We start from the raw sequence: 9,397 nt of genomic DNA, 5'->3' as shown, positions 1-9,397 counted from the left end.
TCCTGCCTCCTCAGCAGCGCTAAGGATGTCCGACTGCAGTTTAGGCCTGCTCCCCGCTGGCAAGTGGACATCCCCTGAGGGCTGCCGGGCTGCCAGAGGGATGTCTGATTGCCATCTTAGGCCCAATCCCCCAGGGAGCGGGCCTAAGCCAGCAGGTGGTCATCCCCTGAAGGGTCCCAGACTGCGAGAGAGCACAGGCCAGGCTGAGGGACCCCTGCTGCCCCCCGATTGCACAAATTTTGGTGCACTGGGCCTCTAGTTTTATATAATTGTAAATTTAAATTTTTGTCATTACCATTTTTTTCATGCAGGTGAAAATATAGTGTATTATAAAGTTAAATGGTGGATTATAAAATTTATTTCAATAAAGAAAAAAAGAAAGTTATTCAGCTCCATTGAGAAAAAGAACAAGGAAGAAGGTCTAGCCCTACAATGAGTCAAGCATTATAATTTCTATGATTACAGAAGTGTGATATTGTACCAATAGAGATAACAGGGAACCAAAAACAGAAAATTCAGAAACAGACCAAATGAATCATATCTTATTCATGTATATTCAATTCAATGACACTATGTTACAGTTAGATTCAATAAGACAGCATACCACATCAAAGGGGCTAAAGATGTTGTGATAAAGCAACTTTGGGATAACTGTATAACCTTATAGAAAAAAGATAAAATTGCATCCATTGCCTCATGCCATTCAAATTGCAAAGAGATTAGAAGTTTAAATATTAAAAACAAACAATCAAACAAACAAACAATCAAACAAACATAAATAAAAGGAAAAAAAAAACATGGGTAACTTATTTGTAACCTGGAGGTAAGGAAAATATTTCTAAGATTTGAAATAGAGTAAAGTGAAGGATGAACAAGTGTGATTACATTAAAATATCACAGATAATGTGGGACAAAAGACACCTTTGAAAAATTAAAGCAAAAATGTCAAATTAGGGACATTAATATTTTTAAGCTTACAGCAAAGGGGTAAATGTTCCTGTTTTACACAGAAAATTAAAAAGTACAGAAACCAAATACCAGAAACTTGATAGAAAATGGAGCAAGATATGGGAATAAATATTCAGAGAAGAATGAATTTAAATGGACCTTGAATATATCAGAAGACATTAACATACACTCACAGAAAAATAAATCAAAACACAAAAAATAAGATTACTAAAAATATTAATTAAATCACACCTCAATTTCGGAGGTGAGATACTATTTCACACCCCCAGGTTTGGCAAAAGTCTGAAGGTTTGCCAGCATAATCTGTTGGTAAAGGTATGAGAGAAGCAGGTCCTCTCCTGCATGGTTGGTGAGAATGAAAAAACAGTCTAAACCCTACAGAAGGGAATTCATCACTGTCCTGGAAAGTACATATGCATTTTCTCATTCATTGTCAATCCTCCATTTTAATATTTATCCCTTAAGTACACTGACAACAATGCAGAAAAATGACACAGAATGCTATTTATTGCGCCATTATTTGTGCTAGCAAAGAACAAAAACCTTTCAAATGGCCATCAGTAAGGACTGGTTTAATTACCTAAGATATATTCACACAGTGAAGGACTGTCCAACTGTGAAAAGGAATGGTCTCTCTATACAAGCATGGAGAGGTCTCCAGGACACATCATTAAGTGGGAAAAAAGTGAAGAAAATAATGTAGAGTTGACCTACCATTTTTATAATAAGGAGGAATATGAACTACATATATACTAAGTGTAGTGGTTAACAATGCAGATTTTTTTCAATAGATGGAGTTACACATATGTTGATATATATGCGATTTGATATGTATGCTATTTTGTTGTATTGACAACAAGTTTCAAAACTTCATATGTCAAATTTTCTGAAGGTGTTAACATTATAGATATTTCTACACTTAAAAATGTCGAGTTTTGTGCCAAAGAAAGAACATTTGCAGGAAGTTTTAATTCATTATTTTGAAGAAAAAGTTATCGTATACTTTGGGAAGCTTAGGGTGAACATGCTCCATCTCAAGATACTTGTGAATGCTGGTTTAAATGCTTTAAAAGTGATGATTTTGATGTGAAAGACAAAGAACATCCAGGTCAACCGAAAAAGTTTGAAGACCACCAATTACAAGCATTATTGGATGGAGATGCGTGTCAAGCTCAAAAACAACTTACAGAAAGATTAAACTTTGCTCAGGAAACAATCTCTGATCATTTACAAGCAATAGGAAAGATTTTAAAGGAAGGAAAATGTATGCCACATCAACTGAACGAAAGACAAATGGGAAACCGAAAGTCATCAGTAAAATGTTTCAACAGCACAAAAGAAAGACTTTTTTGCATCGAATTGTGACTGGCGATGAAAAGTGGATTTATTTTGAGAATCCCAAACCCACAAAATCATGGGTTGATCCAGGTCAACCATCAACATGGACTGCAAGGCCAAATCACTTCGGAAAGAAGACAATGCACAGAGTTTGGTGGGATCAGGAAGGTGTGCTGTATTATGAGCTTCTAAAGCCAGGTGAAACTGTTAATATTGATCACTACCAACAACAAATAATCAATTGAACCACGCTTTGGTCGTGAAATGACCAGAATGTTTCAGAAGACATGGCAAAGTAATTGTGCTTCATGATGACGCACCATCACACACTTCAAAACCAGTTAAAGACACGTTAAAAGATCTTGCCTGGGAAGTATTAACCCGCCTGCTGTATTCACCGGACCTTGCTTCTTCAGATTACCACTTGATCTGATCGATGGCACACGCACTTTCTGAGCAGCACTTCAAAACGTATGAAGAAGTGGAAAATTGGGTCTCTGAATGGTTTGCCTCAAAATAAGAAAAGTTCTATTGGGGCGGTATCCACAAATTACCTGAAAGATGGGAGAAATGTGTAGCTAGCGATGGAAATTACTTTGAATAAAGCACATTAGATGTTTCTCTTGAAATTATCATGCTTTCTATGATTACAAAATCTGCATTATTAACTGGTACACCTAGTAAAATATAAGACATATGTCTTCCATATATATGAAAAGGCAATAGCATGATACTCTGAAAACTAAACCAACAAAAATTTACATACAGGGGGATGGGAGAAGCAGGGTGGAGGGAACAAGGACAGAAGCTGGAAACTGGATTTCTTGGTTACACTAAAATTTCATAGATTTGATCTTGAGACCATGTAGGTAGCTTACATAATTATACAAAAAATTATATTTCAAAATATTGAAACCAAAATGAAATGGCAAACAAATTTAATTGTATATTGTCAGGTAGAAGGACCCTATAAGGAATTGGTCCAAGACACTTAAGAAAGCAATAATTTCATTGTCCATCTTTAGTGTTATTAACTTAAGTTTAATAAAAAAAAAATAACCTGAAAAAATAAAATTGTTTTCAAAAATCCTATTCTTGTGTGTGTGTGTGTGTGTGTGTGTGTGTGCAGTTTTGAAGTCCATTGAAAAGGCATAGAGATAATAATGAGCCCAGTGACAATGACCCCTACCCCCCTTAGTGCCTAGAGCAGTGATGGCGAACCTATGACACGCGTGTCAGAGGTGACACGCAAACTCATTTTTTTGGTTGATTTTTCTTTGTTAAATGGCATTTAAATATATAAAATAAATATCAAAAATATAAATCTTTGTTTTACTATGGTTGCAAATATCAAAAAATTTCTATATGTGACATGGAACCAGAGTTAAGTTAGGGTTTTTCAAAATGCTGACACGCCGAGCTCAAAAGGTTCGCCATCACTGGCCTAGAGTATGGTTTTCAAATGCCATTTTCCACCAAAAAATTAGGGTTTTATAAATCAAGTACGATTCTAGGAATAGGCAGAAAATGCTTCAGTTGAGCAATCACTCTCTTGCTAACAAGAAAGCCAGGATGCTCTAAAAAATCACTGGGATCTCATGGAAAGGACTTCAGAGCCAACCTCAAGAGAATGCAACTGGACATGGATGGGGCAATGTGAGCATCGATAATTACACCAATGAATCAAAATATATCAGATATCTTAAAATACATGAGTTCATAACAAGGCCTCCTACTTATAATAGTCAATCACTCCCTTGGAAGTGTGCTAGGAAAGAATCTTCTTTTTATGAACATTGGCAAATAAAGGGAAAGAATTGAGCATTTATCTTGTCTTTCAGATATAACTGTACTTCATGGAAATGAGAGAATGGTTGTAGGAAACTTTCTTTTTAGAAGATGTTTCCATCTAATAACTAAGGGAAGAATGATAGGACTTGATAACATCACTGTTAGGTTTGATTGAGTAATTGAATCAATACCCCTCCCCTGGGAACTGGCTTTTCAGGCTATTTCACTATGGACATTCCCTTTGCTGAGGCCATATTTCACTTGCGGTGACCACATTCCATTATCTCCCCTCCTGGCATGCATAGAGAAGTCTCTGTCCAGAAAAAGCCTTCCAAAAGTACTTAAAACGCCTTTTACTCCTGTCACTGGGGGCTGGAGCCATCCAGGCTCAGTCACCTGGTGTGCGGATGATCCAATAAATTCCTAATCCCTCACCACTCTGGCCTCGTACATTCCTCCTTGGTGACCTAACAATCACTTCTGATCTTTAATAAAATTTAAGCCATCATTAACATCAATTAATGTCAATGAAAGAGAGACAACCAAATATTATGTGCTTCTGAGGGAAGTTTACAGCTGAACCTATGATGTACTCCCACCAAATAGTCAAACCAGAGTCAGATCAAGCCTCTCCTTAACTATAACTTCCCACAAAACACTGGAACTAGAAGAGCAGGTGAAATGACACCGTGAGAATGTCAATCAACAAAATGTAAACTGCACTGTTCTTTTGGGAAAAAGCCTTCTTACACAGAGAAATTTACCAGAAAGAGACAGGGAAGGTGAGAAAGCTATATATTAAATTAAACATAAGAGAAACCAAACATTTTCAATTTATGAATCTTAAATGGATCCAACTTCAAACAGTTTTTTGAATTATGACACAATCAGGGAAATCTGAAGGCAACTGGGAACTCTGTTAAAAATTCTACTTGCCTTTTGAAGTCTGATTATGGTCATGTTTTTAAATGGTTACAAAGATTTACTGATAAAATGAAACAAGGGTATTTGCTTCAAAATAATATGCGGTGGCTGGAGAGTGGTGAGTATATAGATAAAACGAGATTGGCATCACTTAATAATTGTGGAAGCTTGGTCTAGGTACATGGAAGTTCCTTGTATTGTTCATTTATCTTTGAGTAAATTAACATTTTTCAACAATAAAAATTTGATATGTGTGTAATATAACACTGCTGACATTCTATAACAAGCACCCTGATAATTTTTTGTACATTATCTCACCTACTCCCCCATAATAGCCTGCAAAAAGCTCATTTTATTATTTAACTTTTTAAATAAAGACATTGATGTGGCTTGAAAAAGCTCAGACACTTGCCCAAGATCACAGTGCTAACAGGGATTGGGCAGAACAGGGCATCAAATTCAAAGTCTGTCTGACTACCACCTTCCCTCCTAACCACTGCACACATTGGCCTCCTCTCAGTGTCTTCTCAGACCCAGGATTCTAAAATTACATGGAATCAGAGCTAGATCAAGAGAGGGCAGGGAGGAGAATACACACTCTTTCCGGACAGAACACTTTTAGGAAGCCTGCAACTAGGGCCATTAAGTTGAGGGTTTCATATACATTGTCCCTGCAGAATAGCCCACCTCTACCCATGACACCCCCTCCTCACCTCACATGTCACACTTACTCAGGTTAGAGTTTCTCTCTGCTGAATGATGAAAAGGATTCAGCAAACTGCAGTGTAGATTTCCTCTGGCCTTAGTGATGTGGGCAACCCCTAGAGTCACCAAACTCTCTGGAACTCTGCTTCTTTTTCTGTAGAAAGAGGGAGTTAGACAGGGTGGTGTCTAAATTGCCCTCAAGCTCTAAAGACATGCCTTGGGGACACTCATTTCTTGTCCAGGGAAAAGGAAGGCTTGTCAGGCAGCCCTCAGTGTGTATCAGCGCAGCAAATGCATGAAGGTGCACCAGTCAGCACGAATGTATCCTGTTCAATATGAGACATGTAACATCTATAATAATAAAAGCATAATATGCTAATTAGACCAAATGATGTTCAGACTGCCTTCTAGATGAAGCTGGGATTATGAGGCCCGAGGCAAGCCTCCATGGCTGGCAGGGCCGGCCTAGGCAGGCAGCCCCGGGGGGCTTTGAGGGCCAGTCAAAGCAGGTAGTCTGGCTTGCGAGGGCCAAGACCCTTGCACAAATTTCTTGCATCAGGCCTCTAGTTGTACTAATAAAGCTCCAGACTCCCCTCCCTACCCTCTGTCACTACCCTCTGACAGCATCCTCCCCCCTGTTGTGCTGCTGGCACAGAACCTGTTCCTTCCTGGGACCAGAACCCACACCATGTAAACTCCATGGACCCACTGCCCAAACAACTCTAGTGCTCAGGGCTGCTTCTCAGCCAGACTCACCTTCTTTTCAACCAGTTGATGAGTTCTCAAATTTTCTCCAAAGACACTCTTCCAGCTGGTGCTTTTATTTTAACTGTGAAGAAAAAGTGTTCACACCCTCTTAAACCACAGAGCCAGAATCTCAGATTGGGTGGAGTCACTGGAGGAACTGTTTGCCTATAAAGAGACAGTAATATTTCCCCTAATTTGGTGGATGCTTTCATTTTGCCAAGTTGAAACCTTTTCTTCCATGTGCTTGCTCTTGTACCAAAATTACTAAAGCTATATTTGGTGTTTGGGGTTATAGTAGTGGATCCAAAGGTCCTTATTAAATGACATAAATCTTGCCCCCAAAAAGCCAGGCACAGTGTCTGTCAACTTCCCTGGTGCAGTGGGAAACTGCAGGGTCATTCTGGAAGAAGAAAATTGGACATAGTACTTGGTGGATCCTCGGGTCTTGCTAGTGATGGTAAAATATGAGTTTTGATTCTATTCTTTCAGGAGGGTCTCAATTTTCTCATTCAGAAATTAAAAAAACTCAGGTCCAAATACAAAGGGGGATAAACCATTGGGCGCCAAGTGGAAATGAGGAAGGAGAGGCCTGGGAAAAGTCTCCCAATGATCACATTCTCTCTGTTTTTGTTTGTTGGTTTATTTTTTCATATGTTTCTTTCAGGGTTGAAAGTCTACATTACATGACACATAATGATGCACCCAGAGAGTGGATGCAACGTTCCCTCCCAGCCTTCCTACCTTCTCCCTCTCCAGGCCCAGGCAGAGGCAGCTTATCCTAGATTTACCAGTGGATGGATCCAAAAGGATAGAGAAATTGTTTCCAGGTGAGAGGTAGGCTGTTGAATCTCTCATGGTTGACAAGATGTTCTAGTTCTCTGTTGCATCACCACAAAAAGATTAAATTTTGATTACACATTTTGCTTCACTAGATTGAGAAAGTGGGTTAGTCAATGCCTAAGCTTGAGGATAGGTACTAAGTGGACCAGATGTGCCATGAACTAGAGGACAATAGGGTTACTACCCATGAAGGGAAGCAGATAGATTTGGAAATGATGGTGTAAATGGCCATATTATTGGACCAATTATTGGTATGAATGACTTTGCTCACCTTGAAGGAACCCAGGTAACAATTTTCCTATTTCCAATAAAGACACAGATCAGGACCAGCTACACAATTCATAAGTTCTGGCACAAAAGGAAAATACCAGGCCCATTGTTTAAAAATCATGAAGAATTTGAAGATGACATTACAGAGCTTTAAACCCTCTAAGCACAGATCCTTGAGCAACCCTACAATCACACATCCATGAAGCTCATCTTGACAGGCTGCATATATATGAGTCCAGAGCACAGTCAGAACTGCATCTCCTGATCAAAATACCTCTACCACTGCCCCAGTTTTACTTCATTCTCCATATTCCCTGAATGAAACTTGTCCTGCCAGAAGCTGCCTTTTATGTTTTCAGGGACAACTAATTGCTCCTCCAAGCACACTCATAGGTTCCCAAAAGGGAAGAGGGAAGTGGTTGAAATATAATTCATAGATGCTATAGGGAATGGAATGTGGGTCTTGAATGGTCCTGGCTGTGAGTTCATTGGCAATGGAGGAGCATCTGGAACATGGCTCCCACTCCTGAACCCTCACTTAGGACTGACCTCCCTCTAAGAGTCTTTTGATAGAAGGGATTTTGCCTCATGTCTCTCCTGTGCTGTTCACTTGGCTGTGCTTCTCATCCTTAGGAGCTCCTTTCCACATCCAGCTCCGCTGTGAGCCACCTGTCTCTCTGCTGCTGGTCCCCACCTGCAACTCCATGAAGGTGCTCTCCCCACTCCCAGGATGCTGCTCCTTCCACATAGTCAGAAGCAAAGAGATGAATATAGAGAAATACATGGCTTCATATTTTACATTTTCCTATTATTCTTTCCCCCCCTTTATGCTTTACAACATAGACATACATGTCAACCTGGAAATATGTGGATTTTTTTTTAAAGATTGGGGCTATTAAAATACATTTTTTAAACTTCTATCAGAGTCTGCCTTGTGGAGTTCAAGGCTTGGTATGCTTCTATGTTCTAGTTAAATTCAAAGCTCAAAATTATTACCACTTTGCAAAAGTAATAACAGGAGGTGAAAGGAATGGTTTCTTGAACTGTCCTGACACTTCCATAATGAATAATTAACCTTGGTATATCAGTTGCCTATTGCTGCCATAACAAATTACTAAACATGCAGAGTCCTGAGACAATTCAAATTAATTTTCTTAGAGTACTGGAGGTCAGAAGAAGGAAATTAGTCTTATGGAGATAAAATGAAGGTATCCTCAGGGCTGTAGGTATCTCTAGGAGAGATTCCATCATTTGCTTCCTCCAGCTTCTAGAAACTTCCAGAATCCCTTTTTTTGTGATCACATCACTCCAATCTCTGCTGCAATCATCACATTGCCTTCTTCCTCCTTTGATCTTCTTGCCTCCCTCTTCTGAGGGCCTTGTGATTACATGTAGGACCCACTCAGATAATCCAAGACAATCTCCCCATCTCAAAATCATTAACTTCATCACATCTGCAATAAGGTAACATTTATATGTTCTGGGGATTAGGAATGTTTATATGGGGATGGGGGGGGTGTAATTTTCAGCCTACTACATGTGGATAAGTTAACCTCTCTGTAACTCCCTTTTCTGATCTTTAAAATGGAGTATTGACTTCATAGGATCAGTGTTTATACCAGGAAGTTGGGTTCTGCTGTGAAAGAAATGCTCAAAATATGGATGTGGTTGTGGAATTGGGTAATGCATACACGCTGGGAGCATTCTGGGGCAACTGATAGAAAATGCCTAGATATCCTTGAAGAGTCTGTTGCTGGGAATTTGAATATTAAAGGTGAGATCTCAGTACAAAGTGAGGACCATGGTATTGTAC

General features: G+C 39.2%; 2 protein-coding genes across 4 annotated transcripts in view; both read right to left on the bottom strand.

Annotated features, from left to right (window-relative positions):
• The window catches only part of LOC102247358 (GTPase IMAP family member 7-like), a 59,002-nt gene extending 52,453 nt beyond the window's left edge, over positions 1 to 6,549 (bottom strand). The window contains exon 1 of the mRNA XM_014539639.1: positions 6,484 to 6,549. The gene's annotated coding sequence lies outside the window, so the exon portion shown is untranslated. The remainder of the gene's footprint in view (positions 1 to 6,483) is intronic.
• Positions 1 to 6,552, bottom strand: part of LOC102247062 (GTPase IMAP family member 7) — a 9,697-nt gene extending 3,145 nt beyond the window's left edge. Inside the window, exons 1-2 of one of the 3 annotated variants that reach the window (XM_014539637.1) lie at positions 6,484 to 6,550; positions 5,754 to 5,881 (exon numbers count right to left, since the gene is read on the bottom strand). The gene's annotated coding sequence lies outside the window, so the exon portion shown is untranslated. Of the gene's footprint in view, positions 1 to 5,735; positions 5,882 to 6,483 lie in introns of those variants that run through there. The other 2 variants (XM_014539636.1, XM_014539638.1) reach the window with 2 other exon arrangements.
• Between the last annotated feature and the right edge of the window lie 2,845 nt (positions 6,553 to 9,397).

The sequence above is a fragment of the Myotis brandtii genome, unplaced genomic scaffold (genome assembly GCF_000412655.1).
Source record: "Myotis brandtii unplaced genomic scaffold, ASM41265v1 scaffold224, whole genome shotgun sequence".
NCBI lineage: Eukaryota > Metazoa > Chordata > Mammalia > Chiroptera > Vespertilionidae > Myotis > Myotis brandtii.
This window is presented reverse-complemented; position numbering and strand designations above follow the sequence as displayed.